The sequence below is a fragment of the Chrysemys picta genome, chromosome 1, assembly GCF_011386835.1.
Source record: "Chrysemys picta bellii isolate R12L10 chromosome 1, ASM1138683v2, whole genome shotgun sequence".
Lineage (NCBI taxonomy): Eukaryota > Metazoa > Chordata > Testudines > Emydidae > Chrysemys > Chrysemys picta.
The window spans coordinates 171,895,675-171,918,257 of NC_088791.1; the positions used below are offsets into that span (position 1 = coordinate 171,895,675).

Below are 22,583 nucleotides of genomic sequence, written 5' to 3' on the forward strand. Positions count from 1 at the left end.
ACTCAAAAGGGATCCAGTTTAGTGGAAACAGGTACTAGCACGTGGTACAGATGCTATTGAGGGGAAAGGGAAAGCTTCTCCATCATTTAACTTGCAAGGGCAATCTCAAAGGGGCCCAGTTTTGGAATTCAATAAAGCTGCGCTCTGTTATCATCTGACTTTGAACTTAAAATGTTCAAAGACAAACAAAAAAGTAGTAGTATACAGCCTATATCCACTCTATTGTAACAGTTCATCATCAAATATAGATAAGTCAGGTAGAAAAGAGCTTACTTTTAAATCTCAAAAAAAACCCCACCAACCCTAAATAATCTAAAGCCTTTTTTTTCTTATTACTGCAGCAGCATATTTAGCCTCTAAATATTTTTTTCATATCACTTTACACACACACACACACACACACACACACCATTTTCCCTGATAAAACGAATCCATACTGTAGCAGAATAAAGGACAAATGTTAATCTGTGACTCCTTTTGCAAGTTCTTTGTGTTGCATTGGTAAATAATATGACTGAAGAAAAAATAGTTTTCTTCAGATGTGTAACCATTAATATATGTTTTTTGCCAGAGATAAATAAAAAATATCCAAGTCTTCTTTCTGCAGTTTTATTACTTTCATTTTATTTTTTGTTCTGTGATTCTATGAGGAGGGCCTGCTTTCCTAAAAGCCATCTCTTTGTGAAGGAGATGGCAGAATTTAGAGTCTAATACAAATTCCAAAGATCCTTACATGCTGACTCCAGATTCTATGCCTACTGACTCATTTTATTCAAATGACACAAAGATTCCTATATAGAGATGGATACAGATATTTTTGATATGGTTCTCTAAAATATCCAGTTTCCTGAAGGGAACAGAGTTTTCCCTAATTAGGGCACATGACATAGCTTTCCTATTAATAATATTGGATTTGAACCCTTCAACAGTGCCACTTACTATTTGAGACTTTGGTTGGAAGAAAGATGACTGAAATCTGCAGAGTGAAATTATTAATTTTTGCCTCCATCCTGTTTTCAATAGAGGTTATTGCAGTCAATTTAGATTGTAAAGATATATTTGTAGCTTGTCCAGATATAACTGCTGGCTACCTAGAAGACTGTACAAGGATGGGGAAAGGGTGCATAGCTGGCTCAAGAACTCCACTATTAACAGCTGCTTCTCCCAATGAGATACCGTGGTCTGCAGAAATATAGGCAAATGACCCCTTATCACTGCTTCCAGAATTTTAATAGACTTTAATTTTTCTTCTCTTTCTGGAGAGCCAAGATATCATGTACTGGATTCTGGTATGTAAGAAAAAGTAAGGCTGATGAATTAAACTTTCTTTTAGCAAATGGGATTTTCTCCTGAGTGCCTGTTCCCTTCCATCCCCAGTGATGAGTTTAGTGGGAGGAATCCTGCTCTTCGTTTTCCCTTCCCAGCAGGAAATGATGGGAAGGATAGAAGCAGTAGCTGGAGTTGGTATAGTCAACCTAATAACAACTGGCTCTTTCTTCCATCCATTTGTGTGTGTGTAACGCTTTTCACTGTCTATGGCAGTTAAATGTCTATGCACCTGATGAACTGAGCTCTAAGTTACATAGGTGTAGAAAGAACAGTGCCATGCAAGAAGCAACAAATTAAACCCTGATTTATATATCATGAACAGCAATAAGGTTGCTGTGAAAGTAAAACTGTAAAGAGGTCATTTAAAACATTTCAGAAAGTTGCACTGGTAACCTTGAGCAAATCCCAATAAGTGTACTGGAAAAGCTGTGTAAATGCTTCAATAAAACTTCTTTTTATAGTCTCTTTCACACACACTGCATCCCAGAATGCTTCCCAGAGTTAATTAGTACAACTGCAGGGCTAAAATAATAAATACTAGCTGAGGTAGAAAAAGTTCAGAAAGTGTAGGCAAGGAGACAGATGTTTTCAGCTGAGCAATGAAGTGGGAGAGTTCCATGAAGTGGAGATATACAGATAGGCTGTTACAAGTGGCAGGAGCTGCAGAGGAAAATGCTTTAACCTAAACAGTGCAGAGACAAGGCCAGGGAAGCATGAAGGGAGTAGAAAAGCAAGTTCCATGAGGTACGATGCTGCTACTGTTACCTCATTGGTCTCATATAGTGCTTTTCATCAGTGAATCTCAAAATGCTTTACAAAGTAGGTCAGTAACATTTTACAGATGGGGAAACTGGGACACTGGGAGGTGAAGTTACTTGCCCCCGAAGGTTAGTGGCAATAGGTTGAACATGTTCATGAAGGGTTTTAAAAAACAGAACTACTATGCAAATTAATTGTGTGACTTCCATATAATTTTTCACTAAAATAACTATGAGTCAATAAAAATGTTAAAACACCCTTGATGAAGTCAGCCACTTAGCATCAGAATATGATACCCCTAACTCATGCTTAACAGCAATTTTATTTGCTTCAATGGACCTACTCTTGGAGTAAGGTACTACTCAGAATGAGCTAGGACAAAAAAGTATGACTTTTAACCTTTTGGTAGCTAATGGTGTTTTTCATCTGCCAATCTGTGTGCATCTAAAAGATTGACAAAACGTTGTTGTTGGTACTGGTGACCAATCCAGTGGAGGTCCACCATTACCTCACTAACTGAGATGAGAGATATTAAAAGTAGAATTAGTGGAGGTCATTTTGGTGTAATGCAAAAAAGAACAGGAAAAAAAAGAGTGATATTATTGTTAGGAGGATAAGTATCCCAATTAACATTTTAAGTTCTTTTTATAGCCTTTTTAATTAGGGCATAAAATCCTATGTAAATTTGTTGGGACACAGCAATATCCATTAATAGAGTTTCTGTCCACACAATAAAACTACCTTGAATTAATTTAACATCGTGTTTGTGGTTTAATTTAATACAACCCATTCTTTATGCCATATCTGTGCTAATGAAAACAATAATATTTTCCTCACTTAATAATGATATGCTTGATGGAATTCTCCTCTGGGAACTTTAAGGTTTTGTTGTTTTCAGTTGCCTTAAAGTTAAATACCATCCAGTTATTAGAAGTGGGCTGTGTTTGCTTTTAATACCGTTGATTGGTCATGGGTTGCTTGGAATGAGATTGATCTTTGGTTTTCTAAAAGCTTTCTGTGTATTCATAAAATAATAAAAGCTGTATATAGTCCAGGCTTTATTTATTTATTTATTTTTAACCTGTCAGAGTTCATTCACTTTCAGCAGTACTGATGATCTCTGTGTCAACACTCATAGCTGTAATATATCCAAATTCTAACAAGAGGGCCACATCTACACAAGTTTGCAACTGACGGATTCATTTCCTACCTTCTCTGGAGACAGCAATAAGGGCTCCAATCAAAGGTCCAGTGTAATTACTATGTATATTTCAGATTAAATAAATGTGATAAAAGCTTCCATCTGGCTGTTGATCAAACGTGCAAAGGGAAGCTGATTTCCAGTGACATATTACAATGTGTCTCTTGTAACAGTCCCTAATGCCATCCTGTAAATTACTTACATCTGGGATTACTTGACTAAGAGAGATAGAAATATTACTCACTTTTTAAGTGCTGCCCATTGGGAGAATCTGAGATGTGGTCTAATCTTAAAGTTGTTAAGCAAGGCATTAAGAAATAACGGAGTCATGTTTATTTTACTAAATGACAGTTGTGCTCAAACTATTTGAAGAAGGCAGACTCAATTTCATAGCAGCCTGAGCTGTATTCCTGGTGACAAAGCTGTACCAAGTCTACAGGGAAGGGGAATTAAGACACAACAACAGTAAGGCATATTGTACTGTACGAAAACTTTTAAAAGTTAGTGAGAAAATGTCTGTTCAAATACTTAAATATTTTCAATAAAAGTCTATTCTCATACACAGTTGGGCCCCAGTCCTCTGGAAGTGCAGGTGCCAGAGCATTTCTCACAATCAGGGCCTAGCCTTTCTTTAAAAAAAAAATGTTCAGAGGGAAAACTGCTGACATTTCTGATTATCCTCCAAATAGTATATACCTAATTCTTGCAATAGTGGACTGGACCAAAAGGGGATCTCTGCCTCATTATTTCAGTGATCTTCTTTCAACCAACTCATTTTCAAAAGAAAGATGAAGGGGATGTTCAAAGAGTGGCTATATGGGACTGAAAGGGCTTTTCTTTCCTATGATTTATAACTGATATGGGGTTATCTAGAATGGCTCTGAGATGAACATGGATCTTAAAATAGCCAAATCTGACTTAAAGAAGAAAAATTCTCCCCCTCTATCTGCACCGTGAATTTCTCTTGCATATAAGGTGATGTCTATTGCATATTCAGCACTCATTCCACACACAGAGAAAATGAAGAATATATTATTCAGATCTGCAGTGCAGGTCAGGGAGTTTCAGAAGTTTGACCCTTAGACTTCTTGTTGTCAAGCCTGATAGAATTTTTTGGACCCTACTGCCCTTAAAGGGGCTGCACATTCATGATCCAGTTGTTAAAACTAGTTTCTCTCTAACTATTGGTCCAGGACAAATGGATAGGGAGAGTTTACAGGTCTAGTAAGCATGTGTAGTGGTGTTTCTGGCTCTGACAATATTCTGCTTTTGTCTCTTTTTTGCTCACGGCACCTTCATTTCCACTCCCACTCATTGTTTGTATTGTGCCTTCTCTTCTATTGTTCCCATACCTAGAATCCTCTCTTTATCCTAAAACACCATGTATTCATCCTCTCCTCCCTAAAGTGCTTCCTTAAAACACAATTCTTTCAAAAAGGCCTGTAAAATAATGTAGTCCTGTCTACAGGGAAGAATTAACAAAATAGATCCCCCCCCCAAGCAAACTCCAGACAAAAAATGGAATTAACAAGTTCTTTTTTTATCTCAATGATCAGTAACTTGCCTTCTATTCCATTCCCCCTACCCTTTCTTCATCTGTTTGTTGTCTGTTTATATTGCACTCTCTTAAGGGCAGCATATTTGTCTGTAAAGTAACTTGTACATTTTTAATTCCTATACAACAACACTGCTCTACAGCCAAAATGCTTCTGAAATAAATGTAGTCAAACTTTACTAATTCTGGGTCACTGAGAACGAAAATGATGCTTAAAATTGTTGATTGGCTCTAGTTTTCAAGATATGCTATTGGGTCAGTATATACGACCCTTGACTTGGGAATGGCGGAGGATAAGTGAGTTATAAAGGGAAGGTATCTCAATTTAAACCAGAAATGACTAAAATACATCTTTGACTGGATCTATGACTAAATCTATGACTGGGTTTGGACAGTACTTGCTTTTTAGGCAAAACAATGAATGATGCAATCTGAAGCTGGTATTGCGTCATACATGATATGAATTGCATCATGTTATTCCTAGAAGTCATGGATGATGCAATCATAACGAAGCTTACATCACTCTGCTGAACAAATTGCCCTATATCAGCTCTAGAAATCATACAGTGTCGTGCTCTCTTATTTGTCAGTGTTTGATTTTGCAAAGGGACACATTTCTGTTTAGCCAAAGTGAGCAGAGATGCCTCGTACTTGTGAGAACAGTGCAGATAACTTCTGCTATGTTTGTGGTGAAGTGACTTTTGCATCACAAAAGCACAGTATAACCACTATGGTTAAGAAAGCCTATCACCTTTATTTTGGCTGCAAAATTGGAGATCAGGACAAGAGGTGGGCTCCACACATATGTTGCAACACTTGTGCAACAAATCTTCGCCAGTGGTTGAACAGGAAAAGGAAATCTATGCCTTTTGCAGTGCCAATGATTTGGAGAGAGCCAACAGATCATACCAGCAATTGTTACTTCTGCATGGTGCCTCCAGTTGGGAAAGGTGTGTCAAAGAAGAAAAAGTGGACTGTGCATTATCCAAACATTCCATCAGCTATACGCCCAGTACCCCACGGAGAAGGACTCCGGTTCCTGATGCACCAGAATCATTCTCACTTGAGTCAGACAAGGAAGAGGATGAAACTTCTGGTCCTGAACCATCAATGTCACAGGACCCACATTTTCTCCCATCCTCCCCCTCTGAACCACACCTCATAAGACAAGGTGAACTGAATGACCTTGTCAGGGATTTGGAACTACCCAAGAGTAAGGCAGAGCTGTTGGGCTCCAGCCTACAGCAGTGGAATCTCCTGGCAGGTCATGTTAGGGTTGCCATGTTCCGTGACCGTCAAAAGGATCTTGTCCCATTCTTCTTCATGGAAGGTGATCTTGTAGCCTGCAACAACATCGATGGTGTGATGGCAGTCCTCAACATCGTTCACGATCCAGATGAGTGGAGACTGTTCATTGATTCATCGAAGACGAGTCTTAAAGCTGTTTTACTGCATAATGGCAATCTTTTGCCATCAATTCCAGTTGGTCATGCAGTCCATATGAAGGAAACCTATGACAACATGAAACAACTTTTGAGGTGCATAAACTATGACCAACATCAGAGGCAGCGTTGTGGCGATTTGAAGGTTGTTGCTCTCTTGCTTGGTCTGCAGACTGGATACACAATGTACTGCTGTTTTCTCTGTGAATGGGATAGTCGTGCAAGAGATTCCCACTACATCAAGAAAGATTGGCCACTCCGACAGTCATTGGAGCCTGGGAGGAAAAGTGTTCAGCATCCACCACTTGTTGAATCAAGGAAGATTTTGTTACCACCCTTACACATCAAGCTGGGTCTGATGAAGAACTTTGTCAAGGCCATTGACAAAACACAAGCAGCTTTCAAGTACCTCCGTGGAAAATTTCCAAGGTTATGTGAAGCTAAGATAAAGGAAGGTGTCTTTGTTGGGCCTCAGATTCATGAACTTCTTCAAGATGATGCATTTGACCATGCACTGCGTGGCAAGGAAAAGATGGCATGGAAAGCTTTCCAGTTAGTGGCAATAAATCTTCTCGGAAACAACAAGGCAGATAACTACAGGTTGTTGGTGGAAAACCTCCTCAAGGCATACAAAAACCTTGGTTGCAACATGTCACTAAAGATACATTTTTTTGCACTCTCATCTAGATTTTTTTCCCACCGAACTGCAGAGCAATGAGCGACGAGCATGGCGAGCGATTTCACCAGGACATTGCAACAATGGAGAAACGCTATCAGGGCAAATGGAGCTCATCAATGCTTGCAGATTATTGCTGGACAGTGACAAGAGATGCTCCATTTAATGAATACAAGAGACAAGCCAAGAAGCGCCGAGTAGACACTGAATAGGACTAAACTATGTACATAATAGTTTTTTGCCTTTTGTTTCATAATAAATTTTATTTATATAACCCTTGTGCTGATTTTTAAAGTGTTACATAAACAGGACAGGTGAAATATTATCATGTAAAGCAACCACAAACACATGAAAAGACCTAGGTTTAAAATTTATATTTAAAACTCTACTATCTACACCAGAGGTTCCCAAAGTGGGCGATACCGCCCCCTGGGGGACACTAGAACAATCCAGGGGGGCAGTAGTAGCCTCGGGTGCAATTGGGGGGGCGTTGAATAAAAGTAAGGGGGCGGTAGAAGCATAAAGAAAGAAGAGAATACAAGAAAATTTTGAAAAACCGTTCGGACATGCTTCATCTGTTGTCTAACAGAGTTAAAGTTGTAGTGATTACTTTATTTTCCAAATAAATTCACAAATTATAACTGATCGGGTGTCAAGTCCGCCAACAGCTCTTAACAAGCAAGTGTTCGCAGGCGAGCGTGTCACGCATTGTCGGGAAGTCCAGCATGCATCGGCAGGAATATGTGCGTGTAATGACTTGTTTACAATACGATACTATAAATAGGCGACATGTATGAAATCTAATTTAGATTGTTTCTGAATTGTGTAAAAAGCAGTTAACAATAGTGCAATAAGTATTTAAAAAATTATTTATATTCGATACCTTCGATCTTTACGGATCACATACAAAGCAAATTGTATTATTGTTGTTTCAATAAAACAGCAATTTACACATGAGTATTTTTATACATTTTCTTACATATCTACCGTATGTTTCTGTGTCTCTAGTGCTTACTAATAATAAAATCGTAGCAGGCTTGTGTCGGTACACTACTATTTGAAGTGTACAGTCAATATATTTGTCATATTTTTATTACAATATTAACGAAAACAGGGGAATGAAATAGTAAAAAAACTGTTAACTATTAACATTTATTTATATCTATCGAATCATCTGTGTTAACTGGTAAATAAGGCGTGTGTTAATAAGGAACAATTATTTAAATAAGGGCAAACAATTAAAACTATTAACTGATTTTTAGTTGCATATTGATTATTTTTAAATTAATTATTTCTTGATAAATTTAGTATGATATTTGACAATTTAATATCAAATACATATATCTAATCATAGAATCATAGAATATCAGAGTTGGAAGGGACCTCAAGAGGTCATCTAGTCCAACCCCCTGCTCAAAGCAGGACCAATTCCCAACTAAATCATCCCAGCCAGGGCTTTGTCAAGCCGGGCCTTAATGCTGAGCAAAGAACAAAACCCAGTTTATTAGTTTCATTAGTATTTTAGTTTGGTTGTCTTTTGCCATCTTACACAAAAACCACTGTATACCTGATGTCGTGGGCGATATTCTAATAATACATCTTTCTTTATTATATTGTAGGACATAGGTAGAAATATAGATACATAAAAGAACGCAAATTTGTCACTGCATCTTTCTGTTTGTTCGCTTAAAAAAGGTAGATTTCCAGGGGGGCGCTGAGTAATTTTTTTTTCTGAAAAGGGGGTGGTAGGCAAAATAAGTTTGGGAACCTCTGATCTACACAATATACATAGACATAAAATGTAAAAACGTAAATATCTTAGAAACAGTAGTCAATCAGTGGTTTTAATTGTCATATTTGAATTCAGCACATCAAAATACATAATAAATAGCACATTTTATCTCTGAAGCAGACGACTTCTCAAAAATTGTAAACCAGTGTAATTAAAAAAAAAAGATACTAGCTGTGGAAAACCAGATTGTTTTACATGACATTATGTTTGATTTGTGACATTTCAGTGTCAATAAAATTTTGGCTACAGACATCTCACAAAAATATCTATGACACTCTAATCAACAATTTGTATAACCTCAGTTAGAGGTTAATGTTTAAAGGTTTATGCTATTTAAAACTAAAAAGCGGATATTTCAAGTTTGCAAATAATATAGCCCCCAATTCAGCAAAACACTTAAGCAAATAGTTTAAGCAACTTAAACACGTGTTTTTGTTGAATCAGAGCCATAGTGTGGGATTCTAGTTTCAGCTGTTTTCAAGATACTAGTTGCCAAAATCTATGTTGGAGTTGAAATGGTGGAAAAATAAGCTAGTAATCAGAATGACACAAGATATTTTGAATATATTATAAACATTACATATACATTTAAAAGGTGGGAACCCTGTTTTTCCCAGCATTTGTTTATAGTATAAGCAGGACATGAAATGTCACACTCATATTGCCAAGGTTTGTTTGTCTATCATTCCTTTTGTTTGTTTACATCAAGACCTAGGCCTTGAACCTGTGCAATTTTCAATCCAATGCTCCAATAAAAATGGTGTCACTGTGATTGGATGATCATATCAAAGAGAAGAAGTATGATCCAGAGTTTAGGGTACTAGTCTAGGCCCTGGAAGACCAAGGTTCAACTCCCTTCTCTGCCACAAACTTCTTGCATGAGCTTGATCAAGTCACTAGGGTTTGTCTAATTTCCAGTTTGAGCAGACATACCCACACTAGCTCTTGATAGAGCTTGTGTGCTAAAAGTAGAAGGGACACCACAGCGGCACAACAGGCTAGATGGTCCTGGCACAATCCTGTCCAAGATCCTAGGTATGCATTCAGACAGTTAATCTCTCTGGCTGCTCACACCACCATGGCTACACTTCTATTTTCAGTATGCTAGCTCTATCAGAATTTCACCTAGATTTTACACCTTCCAGTTCCAGAGCAGACATACTCAGTCTTTCTGTGTCTCAGTGCCCCCATCTGTAAAATGGGGATATCAGTATAAATTTATTAAAAATTGTCAGAACTATGGTAGGGCGGTTATACAAGTACCTAAGATGTCTAGATAGATTGATCACAGGAAAAGTCACTATATTTCAGAGACAAACTATTTAAAGAACTTAAATGTTTAACAAGCAGATATTTATTTTACACGAGTCTGAGGTTCAATAAAAATAAATAAGTAACAACTGCTGTATTTAATTGGAAAAAAGTTGAAAAGTAGGTTTATTTTGTTACTAGAACTGCTGATAAGATGCGATCGGTAAATCAATACAAGGAGGGGATTAATCTTTTAAAGAATGATCCAGTATATTGTGCTTGCTTCAGTTTTTTCTCCCCTTATTCCAAAAATAGCCTTCTTTCTCAATTGTACAGAGCTAATGATTTATGTTTTACAGTTAAAACATAAAATGGTAATTAAGACTTCTTGAAATTTAGTTACACCAATTTCCTAAAATCTCACAGGAGCATTTAAATGATTCCTTCTTTAACCACTAAATTAATGAAAAGCAGCAATACAACTTAGAAATGTAAAATTCAATAGACCAGGTAATCCAGAATCCAGTTGCAGAGGATTCAATGAATAATCCTACAAGCCAATTCCATTTTTATATTCCACACAATCTAGCAGGAAAAATAGTCACAACTAATATAAACAAACCACAAAGGGCCACATTTTCAAAATTGCCCATGTACATAATTACCTAGGCAGTTGTGGTAATTTTGTATGCAAATTTCAGTAATTGTGTATGCAAACAGCCTGTTAGACATCTAAAGGGTCATTTGCATCTGCAATACTGCGGTTTCACACATGGTGTAAATTTTCAACTGGCATAAATTTGTATATTACCAATGAAGTCACCAATTTACACCAACCAAAAATCTGAACCATAACTCTGAAAATATGGACCACAGTGTGTAATATAATTAACTTATGTAAAACAAAATCCACATGAAAAATAAAAGAGCACCAAATTCAACCCTGGTAACTTCAGTGGAGTTACACTGGAGATGAATTTGGCGCTCTTTCATCCAGAATCATGAACATTTGGATTGGGAGATAAGTTCTCACCCATTCTGATGCCTTACAACCATACAAACTAGCTATCGTCTTGCAAGGACTGTTGGTAGATGCTGCTAGATACATCTTCAGTTGGCATCTTCCACATACCTAATAAGTCAGTCAACTTTCATGTCAGAAATCTGTACCGCTTCTGGCTGGAACAAATGAGGGCAGTATAGATATAAAAACTCAAATGTCTCTCAGTAATCATCACAATAATCCCAGGTTAATTTTCTCTTGATACACTTCTTTGCCTGATTGATTGTAATTAGTCTGATGGCGCTTGGGTGACCAGACGTCCTGATAAAGTCTCAAATGTGGGACACAATGTGTAAGAAAGACCAAAAATGAGGCAACTAAAAAAATTATTCTTGCAGGGAAGCTAGCATGCTGTGAGATTAATTCTTTTAGTGTAAATCACTGTTTCTGCAGCCTCAGTTTGGGATTTTTTTATTTCTAATATCAACACTTTTCAAAATATAAAGCATGGAACTTAGTTAATTTGGGGTGTAAAACAAGTGATATGCCTCAAAAATGAGACATAGTTGAGAAGAACTGAGTTAAGATCTGGGCTGAATTTAGTCCATTCACTCCTGTTACCTGGAGACACTATTTCAGGGCTTGTATACCTGGTCTTATTTTTAGTGGGACTCAGAAATAAAACTCCAGTTTTTGGTACTTCTGTTTCCCCTCTCAATAAATAATCAGTCAATCTCATTGCACATACTCCAGATCTTTATTATTGTGCCACACACGTTGCTGAGTTTTATCGAATAAACAAAATGAAAAATCACTGATGGGGTTAATATTTTCAACACAAATTCCTGAATATGTGGTATTTGGTCTTTTGAATTTAGTATTTGAAAGTTTATTTGCCTATATAACCCAAGTGGTAACTAAACTGAGATGCAAATGTATGAATCATCCAGGACTAAGGGCTACATTCTGCTGTGTGAGAAAGCTGTGGGTAGGCTTTCTCCCTTGTTTATGGATTTCTGTGAATAAGTAGGATGGTGGAAACCATCTGATTATCCCTCCCCTGCCCAGGTGGATTTGTGTGTTGAAAATATGATTGCGGTGGGGTTTCAAGATCTTCACAGCTCAAAGCTGGGTTGATATTAAATCAACTGCCTGTCTCATGTCTGGAACAAGACTTAGCATTTAATTGAGAAAAGATCACCAGATAATCTACGTTACTTCCTGTATGTCACAGGCCACTAAACATCACCCATCCACACCTTAGCCAAGCCCAACAATCACCATTATTACAGTAAGCAGGAGACTAAACTATTGTGTGCTATAGGCAGAGAAAGGAGGGACCAATGTACACCAGTGTCTGAGGCCCCTGAAATGGATTTAAGCACACGTTATTCAAATGTCAGAGGGGTAGCCGTGTTAGTCTGGAGCTATAAAAAGAAACAGAGAGTCCTGCGGCACCTTTAAGACTAACAGATGTATTGGAGCATAAGCTTTCGTGGGTGAATACCCACTTCGTCAGACGCATGTGACGTCAGACGTGCGTCTGATGAAGTGGGTATTCACCCACGAAAACTTATGCTCTAATACATCTGTTAGTCTTAAAGGTGCCGCAGGACTCTCTGTTGTTATTCAAATGATGCATCTGAAGAAGTGAGGGTTTTTACCCACGAAAGCTTCTGTCCAAATAAATCTGTTAGTTTTTAAGGTGCTACTGGACTCCTTGTTATTTGTGGATACAGACTAACACGGCTACTCCCTGATACTTGATGTTATTCAAAGTGCCCTGTATTGTCTGTTTTCTTACAATCGTATCATTACTGTAGGGTTCAGGCTGCCAAGTATACAACAATCCTCAGTTATTCTCCAACTTGAATTAATACCAAACATTAGCCTAAGAGGGACTCATCTGAAAGCACTAGAAATGATATTGCAGGCAATGATTGTACCTTGGTAGCATTTTGTGGCATGTACAGTATGTTCATCTTTTAAGATTTCAGTTTGATAGCTGGCTTGGCCAATCTGGAAAATTCCTATTTCCTCAAATGTAGCTGAGTTTACCCCAAAGCGTAGGTCAACTAATTTCAAATCAGTTTCTGTACTCATTAGAGAAAATTGTATACAGGTAAAATTTCTGACCAGAGCTATTTCTATGCAGTGCCAAGGGGTAAGAATCACTAACCACAGAAATTGCTTTTCTGCTTGTCATACTTGGTAGTCAATCCACAAAACATTGCATAGATAAAAAAAAGACTGTCGTTTATCTCCATGTAATAACAGCTGAACATGAAACTTTGAAAGTATAATGCAGGTTCCAAACATTGCAGAGATTCTGATAGGGAGGAGATACTGCAGGGAAACCCTCATCTAATAATAATCTAATAATTGCTTTTGGGGAACTTTTGAGTGGGAATGGATTTTTTTAGGCTAGGCTTTATGGAGCATATTTTTTTGGATGCTTTGGACTTGTTGGGTTAAATATTGTTGGAGCTGGGAGCACACTGCATTTTATGCTAGTTGATTTTTGGTTTTAATTATGGTTTTAATTAGTTTTTGCAAGGTATTTTGCGTATGGAGGGCCAATTCAAAGCACAGTTTAAACATATATTACATTGCCTACTAGATGTTTAAAGTCTGTCCCAGCCATAATACAGATGTCCTCTGAAACAACATGTGCTTTTCAAACCTTATTTACCTGCCTGGTAATAGTTAGATAAATACTGTAAGCCTTATTCAGCAGAAAAGGTCTTGTCCTTTCATGTTGCAGAAACAGAGAAAAAATGGCTAATCTGCCCACACCCATTTGGAACTATGCCGCAGAAAACTCAACCAAGCAACAGAAACATTTTGGCCAGCTCCATTATGTCCATGAAGAGCCGCATCAGTCAAGACCAGGATGAACTGTTCTCTTGAGTATGTGAATTATTAATTACATGTTTGACCCCATCTGGGAGAACTATTCAAAATGTGTGCGGGTTTGTTACGTTTCAATATGTGGGGCTGTGCTCCTCTTCTCCCTCTGACATGTGCCTATTTCAAAAAAAAGATACTATTAAGAGTCTCTGTATTTTGGGAAGATATTCTTTCCCCATTTTACCATCTGAGACCTTTCACTTAGTAAGTGGAGTCCACCTAACATGACTGAAGATGCATGCAGCTCTTCCATATATAGGCCCAGTTTGGAAGCACTTAAGAGAGTGCTTAACTTTAACGAAATATATATGTTCCTTCCTAATTTTAGTGTGCTTAAAGTTAGAATGTACATACTAAGGAGGCTTTCCTGAATCAAGGTCATAAACCTTTAATGGAACTCATCCATGCTAGCGCAGTGTAGAGCTGAATGCTAGAGGCAGTGTTCTCTAGCCCAGCCATGAAGATCAACCTTCATTCCTAACACCTATGGAACTGCAATGCCCAAGTATAGGAATCCTTAGGTAGAATCATTTCCATTTATAACTTATTTTACATAATGAATTTTAATGGACTAATGACCCTTTAGCGATCAGACAAGTTTTATAATGAGCTGTTATTAAAGTCCCCGTTTAAACTGCCTGCGGATAAAATAGGTAAAAACAAAACATGAAGAAACAAACTCTATTCTACATTCACCCACCCACCCCTTCCTTTTTGACATATATTCTTAGCAATCTTTTGGGCCACAATCTAACATCCTTATCCACACAGAGTAATACCATACTCCTCAAATAGTTCAATGGGATTATTTGAGGAGTAAGTTACTACTCAGTGTGAGTAAGGATATCAGAATCGAACTCCCTTTAAAGTTTCAGCAACATACAAAGGAGCCGTGGCATATACAGAGAGTCATTTTTCTTAGTGCTGCTTAAAGAAGAAATATTTAAATGCATATTATGCACAGCGTTGTGAAGCACTTCTGTAAAATCATTTGAGATGTCTAGCATGCTCTTTCTAAAGGCTTTGTGAAAATATAAAAAATGGCGGCGGTAGTTTCTTTTCATAGCCAACAACAACACTGAAATCACAAATTCCTTTACGAGTTACAGGAGCAGCATCAGCGTGAAATAAGCAGCTGTGCTTCAAAAACAAAATATCCTTCCAAAGAGCTTCAAGAAAGACCTAAGACATAAAAGGGCTGATAATTACTGCAGCGCTAATATACTGAGCTCTGAGTGAATTTGATGATCAGTAGAACTGTTCTTTTAAATCAAAAAATCAAACTTCATTTTCAACATGTTTAGGGATAGTTATTTTAGTGCTAATATTTTAATAGCAGTTTTTATACCTAAATTGTACAGGGACCGGTTATCCCCAGGACACTCCTGAAAACAAGATGACTCATTCCAATAGGTTACGCCTCGTGAAACATTTTAAATAAACTTGAAAATCAATTATAATGAAATAGATGTGCTGGTTGTGGAAGTACTAGTAAAAGCAAAGCCATATTCCCCATTATAGCATCCTCATCTCATTAACAACTTTGATACAAAAATAATATAAATAAAATTATCTAAAACATTTTGAAAGAATTGCACAGATTAGAGAGAGAGGAAAGAGGGGAAAAAGCAATAAAAGCAAGCCTCATTCTTTCCATTTTTCTTTTCCTGCATTTTTGTGCATAAACATTAAACCATGGAATCACTTCCATGCTCTCTGATTTATGGCATTCACTGCATGAGAGAACCCTCTAAATGCAGCAGAGAGATTCATTGTGCATAGATGTCTGTGGAACAAACCAACTAAATCGAGAAAACGCGCTGCGTATGTTTATTCTTTCTATGTAAAGATGAGGAGAAGAGAAGAACATTTGCAGATGTTTCTTAAATAACTAATCAATTAAAATGAATGATGCTTATTTTTATTAGGAAAGTTTGTATTTTTTCCCATCTTCGGGTAAATCAGTGAGAATGCATGTTTGAGTTTTAATCTGATTGGGGACTTATTTTCCCCCCGAATGCTGCTGCTTTCCCCTAACAGGCGGTTAAAAAGAAGCTATCAGAGATGCTTTCAGCAGGATCATAGAAGCATAGAAATATAGGCCTCTAAGGGACCTTGAGAGTCATCTAGTCCAGTCTCCGGCACTTATGGCAGGACTAAGTATTATCTAGACTATCCCTGACAGGTATTCGTTTAACCTATGTTTAAAAATCTCCAATGATGGAGATTCCACAACCTCCTTGGCAATTTATTCTAGTGCTTAACCACCCTGACAGTTAGAAAGTTTTTCCTAATGTCCAACTTAAACTGCCCTTGGTGCAGTTTAATCCCATTGCTTCTTGTCCTATCCTCAGATGTTAAGGAGAACAGTCACTAAACTAACACAATTTTTTCAATCTTCCCTCATAGATCATGTTTTCTAGACCTTTAATAATTTTTGTTGCTCTTCTCTGGACTTTCTCCAATTTGTCCACATCTTTCCTGAAATGTGGAGGAAGGATGAAGGTGCCAGAGCTAAAATTCCCCACCAGTGCATACCCTGCATATTGTGATACTCAGAATTCTGTTTCAGAACCCAAATGTTAGGCATAGTAAGGTTCCACATTATATGGGTTTTGCCAACTGATGGCCCAAACGCTCCCAATTATTCCTGTTTAGGACAATTACCAGTCCCTTGTTCTTGCTGGAATCCTCACATTCTCCCCGAGGATTCTCCACCTACCTGTGTATCCCCCCTGAACTCCCACAACTCCCAACCTAATTTCCAGGTACAATAACCCTCATGATCCTGATACTCAAGACATGCATTCTTTTGACTACAAGCCTTGACCACGCCACCCATATAACAGCTTCCAGTATAACTCCTGGTAGATAAAACTCACCCAGTCTCGCATCAAAAACCACATTAGAAGCTGACCTGTCCTCCAATTTCTAGAACCTTCTTGTTCTCACCAAGCCCTGGATACAATGTCTGGATACAAGACCGGACCAAGGACAGTCCTTGCTCAAACTTATTCAGAAATATTTTATAAGAATTTCAAGTTAAAATCCCTGCTTGTATTATGCCTGACAGCTTCCCTTTAAAGAGCAACAAAGTAATTTGGAGGAATATTACCTCATAAGCCTCCACACAAAGGAATTTGTGACATGCTCTTTTGTGCTGCTTTCAAAATCTTTTGGGAAGTGTGAGCACGATCACTATAATTCCTTCTGCTTTCATTGGAAACACTGGTTTGCTCCACTTCATGCTCATTTTCAGATTGGATGCTTGCTGTCAGTTGGACGGTGTCTTTAAGGTTTATACTTGCTTTTGGGGTGATGAGGAGCTACATTATCCTAGGTTTCAGAGTAGCAGCCGTGTTAGTCTGTATCCGCAAAAAGAAGAACAGGAGGACTTGTGGCACCTTAGAGACTAACAAATTTATTAGAGCATAAGCTTTCGTGGACTACAGCCCACTTCTTCGGAAGTGGGCTGTAGTCCACGAAAGCTTATGCTCTAATAAATTTGTTAGTCTCTAAGGTGCCACAAGTCCTCCTGTTCTTCTTTTTACATTATCCTAGTGAGAACTCTAGGCCCTGGTCTACACTACGAGTTTAGGTCTAATTTAGTAGCGTTAGATCGATTTAACCCTGCACCCATCCACACGACGAAGCCATTGTCGACTTAAAGGGCTCTTAAAATCAATTTCTGTACTCCTTCTCAATGAGGGGATTAGCGCTGAAATCTACCCTGCTGGGTCGAATTTGGGGTAATGTGGATGCAATTCGACAATATTGGCCTCCGGGAGCTATCCCAGAGTGCTCCATTGTGACCGCTCTGGACAGCACTCTCAACTCAGATGCACTGGCCAGGTAGACAGGAAAAGCCCCGCAAACTTTTGAATTTCATTTCCTGTTTGGCCCCCATGGTGAGCTGATCAGCACAGGTGACCATGCAGAGCTCATCAGCACAGGTGACCATGGAGTCCCAGAATCGCAAAAGAGCTCCAGCATGGATCGAATGGGAAGTACTGGATCTGATCGCTGTATGGGGAGATGAATCCGTGCCATCAGAACTCTGTTCTAAAAGACTAAATGATTAAGCGCAGCCAGACACCAGGGCAGTTAGAAGAGCGCAGCAGGGCGCGCTGCGCATCAGAGAAGCTTTGAAAACTAGTTTCATGACTGGCCAGGCTACGGTGTGAAAGTTCTGTTTGTTTCTCCTTGATGAAAACCCACCCCCTTGGTTCACTCTACTTCCCTGTAAGCCAACCACCCTCCCCTCCCCATTTTGATCTCTGCTTGCAGAGGCAATAAAGTCATTGTTGTTTCATTCTTTATTAATTCGTCACACAAATGGGGGGATAACTGCCAAGGTAGCCCAGAAGGGGTGGGGGAGGAGGGAAGCACAGGGGTGGGGTAGTTGTAGGGGCATCCCCTAGAATAGCATGCAGCTCATCATAGAAACAAGATGTCTGGGGCTCTGACCCGGAGTGACCGTTTGCCTCTCTGGTTCTTTGGTAGGCTTACCTGATATTCCAGGCAGGACTGAATCTCCATTAGACGAAATTTAAAGAAGGGAATGACCTGGAGTCACTCCCTTTTATGTCCAGGCGCCCCTGACCGATCTCACCAAGGCCGGCCAGGAGCACCCATGTCTGCCCAGAAGCCCACGACCGACCTCACCGAGGCCGGCCAGGAGGAACCAGGAGACAGCAGCAGATGGTACAATACGGCTGCTAACCATCTTTGCTAACTTGCAAAGGCAAGGAGCTGCTGCTATGTAGCACTGCAGTACCGCGTCTGCCAGCAGCACCCAGGAGACATATGGTGACAGTGAGCTGAGCGGGCTCCATGCTTGCCGGGGTATGTTATTTGCACGGGTAACCCAGGAAAAAAGGAGAGAAACAATTTTTTGCCATTGCTTTTATGGAGGGACGGGGGGGGGGGCGGGCTGACGACGTACCCAGAACCACCTGCGACAATGTTTTTGCCCCATCAGGCATTGGGAGCTCAACCCAGAATTCCAATGGGCGACGGAGACTGCGGGAACTGTGGGATAGCTACCCACAGTGCAACGTTCCGAAAGTCGATGCTAGCCTCGGTACTGTGGATGCATTCCGCTGACTTAATGGTCTTAAGTGGGGACACACACAATGACTGTATCAAATTGATTTCTAAAAAATCGACATATTAAATCAACCTAATTTTGTAGTGTAGACATACCCTAGGAGATACTGTGTCTTAGGAAGCAAAACCCATTTCCCTGTTGGGCATAAGGCACACAGAGGCTGCACTATTTCTGTAGGATGGTGCAGCCCACTCCCCTCTCTAGGTCCAGCTAACTCCAGAAGTTCCCTCCTCAAGGGGCACACCAAGGCAACAGCTTCCAAATTCGCACAAGAGCAGTGACTGCCATCATTCTTGTACCTGACCCTTGCCAATAGAAGCTACTTGCTCCTTCCCCTAGACCCAAAGAAAGGCCAGGGGCAGGCTGTCCCATAGAAAGTGACAGCAGGACTCCAATTTACCTTTCAGAGTATTTCTTTCACGGTAGATCACAATTATTTGGTTTATACCATGTTACAGTGTGTTGTATCAAGAGACAGATCCAAACTAAAATGCAGGATCTGAACACCCCCAATTTTGATATCAACTTTATATCTTCGGTCCATCTGTAACAAATAAAAATAATAATTCCATCATGCTCTTCTACAGCACTTTTCACTTTTCAAAGCATTCCCTCAATTTTATAGAAAGAGAAATGGAGGTCCCAAGAGGTGAAATTACTTGCCCAAGTTCAGCTGTCAGGCCAATGACAGAGCCAGGAACAGATCCTGTGATGAATTCCTGACCCCATTCAAATCAATGGGAAAACTGCAATTGACAACAGTAGGGCCAGAATTTCACATCAGGTCTTCTGAATTCCAGTCCAGTGCCCTAGCCACTGGGACACAGCTATATTTATAACTCCGGAAGGTATAATATCCAATTCTTAATAAGTTATTCATAGATTAGCTAGCAAAAATCTGAAGAGCCTAAACAACATGTGCTTTACTTAAAGCAAAACAGCTTGTTTTCTATCCACTGAAACAAAACTGAGGAAAAAGAAGTGAGAAAATGATGGGGCAAGTGGGTAGGTAAAATCCTTATAAATCCCACTCTGAACTGCTTAATATTCTGAATCCCTACTTCAGGGAGATGAAAACCCTCTTGGCATAGTTGAGTGGCGCTGATGTCTGAGGGGGAGAGCCTACTGTATATTTGGATGCTTGAATCATTGGTGCAAAAAAGAAAAGAGAAAAGGAATTAAATTTCCTGTTATGTTATGTGATTTCATAAAACATGATGTCTCACTGCTAAACAAAAGCACAAACAAATGAAACATAGAAGCATTCGAAGTGGTCACAAACTGGCAAAAGTCTCTAGGTTAATCAGTATTCAAGTTACCAGTGAACCATCCAGTTCATTTCAACTCATTATAAATCATTACATGAGAAATGGAAAAATATCAAAACTGCTAATGATTAAGACTACCATTATGCAGATTTGTATAGGCATCAGCCCCTTTTAAGTTGTTGGAACCAAGCCAGTATTCCAATTTCTGCCTAAAGCAGGCTGGAGCTGTTGCTGAAAGGACAGAAAGTTTAACCTCTCTATTGCAAACAAAAATGTGCCTTGTGACAATATCTACAATCCAATTGGCTCAATATACAATTAGGGGCAGATCCTCTCCTGCATTATCTAATGGGAGTTGGCACATATGCTCTTGGATTTATCATATTATAAGAAGAGGTGTTACATATTCCTTGATCAAGTTAGAACTTCAGAATCTTTTATGTTATTGCATGCATGGAATTATATGAAGGGGGAGGCATCATGTATCCTACAGACAGGGACATAGTTAAGTCATTTTTAATAGATGGACCTGGTGTTGGTTTGATGATGCCAAAATAAATAATTTCCCCCCATGAAACATACAATATTTTAAACACAGAGACATTATTTTATGTATCTAGGAACAGATCCTCAGCTAGTGTAAACTGGCATAATTCCATTGACTTCAGTGATTTACACTAACTTAGGATCTGGCCAATAGTATGCAAAAACAAAGAATTCCAATTAAAATTCCGAAGTGGGTAACTAAATTCCGCCTGACTGTATTCCCTGTGCAGTTTCAAATGCTTCTCCACTCCCTGTTGTAAACTGCTGAATGTAGACATGGGCCAAACAATCCAACTCCCTTTAAATTTTGGGGGAAGGAAGTTAGTTAGCATCCCTGGGTATGAATCTACTCCTAAAATCATTACTCCGAGTTGGACAAATAACTAAAAGGGACCTGTTTTCAATTTCAGCAGTAAAAGTCAAGTTTTTGCCATTCAAGAAGGCAGAAATTCTACATGAGTAGCTGATCTCGTGAGATTTCCATCTTAATGGTCAAACACATCTCAAGAGATCTTGGCAGCATTAAATCCAAACTATCATTCAGGTTCACACACAGAGATGGGTGAGAAATGGTTTTCCTATGTTGTGAAAACTTTAGAGATTTCAATTTTTATCCCTTTCTGCATTAGGATAAACCTGAGACCTTTCAAAGTCCCCCCCCCCTCAAAAACCACAGTGATCGAGAGGAGCAACCCTCCCCTCCCCCCTAAAAAAAAGAGCCTGTAGTCCTGTGGTTAGGGCTCTCATCTAGGATGTACGAGACCAGGTTGAACTCCCTGGGCAGAATCAAGCTGAATCAACTCCCAGCTGTGTTTGATTCAGTCCAGGGAGATGAACCTGGGTCTTCCACATCCCAGGTGGGTGCCTTGACTATTCAGGGATAGGGTCTTTCTCCCTCAATTCTGTCCTGGAGCTGAGAAAGCTTTCCTGACAAAAGTTTCACTGAAACTGGTAAGTTCCCATGAAAAGTTTCACTTATGAGAAAAAACATTTTGTCAGAAAATTCCCAACCAGCTCTACTTACATGTGTGTCTGAAACTAATGCTATATAGCTCTGAACAAAGCCATCTCCGCCCATCTCTAATTGCATAATGTTACTGTGAGCTGTATTTTACCTAGAGGTAGCCGAATTTCAGCCATATACTATTAAAGTGCAATTTTACTCTGAAAATGGTTTTGTGAAAGTGTCATAGTGGAGTGTAATATTTATAGTCTATTCTACGTCAAATTTGCCCATGTTACAGGTAAAGAGAGGTTTTTTCTCATTGCCATGGGTGTGAAAAACTTGGAATCTGCAAGTCAAACTGGGTTCTTTTTCTAGCTCATGTATCATCACCAGTTATAATGCACTGGTAAAGTAAGTGACAAATCTGTGTGAACCAGAACAGAATACAGCTCAATTTCCCAAAGCAATTAGTTCTTGGAGACTAAGAGGAGTGAAAAATTGTAGGAACTCATTTTTGTCACTGAAGCAAGACGATAGGACTGAATACCCAGAGAGAATGGGCAGATCTACTGAGCAAGTTGTTATCGTTTTTACAGGCTCACTTTTCTTGATGTAACTGAACTTTAAATTTGTAGAATGGTTTGGGACTTTGGGGGATAAAGGTGCTATACAAATCTAAGATTATTTGCTTGCTGTATATTCATGGAATCAGTTACAATTTTGTTGTTTTTTGAAAACTAGAATCTCATTGTTTAGACACTGTATATAAAAATCACAGAAAACTTAACACTTCAA

The 22,583-nt window shown here is 38.9% G+C and overlaps 1 protein-coding gene and 1 long non-coding RNA gene across 20 annotated transcripts in view; one reads left to right on the forward strand and one right to left on the reverse strand.

Moving 5' to 3' along the window:
* The window catches only part of LOC122172689 (uncharacterized), a 59,919-nt gene extending 43,547 nt beyond the window's left edge, over positions 1–16,372 (forward strand). Inside the window, exon 3 of the long non-coding RNA XR_010594311.1 lies at positions 13,773–16,372. This is a non-coding gene — a long non-coding RNA (uncharacterized LOC122172689). The remainder of the gene's footprint in view (positions 1–13,772) is intronic.
* CADM2 (cell adhesion molecule 2) overlaps positions 1–22,583 on the reverse strand; it is a 1,056,973-nt gene that overhangs the window by 19,962 nt on the left and 1,014,428 nt on the right. The gene's annotated exons all lie outside the window — the stretch shown is intronic.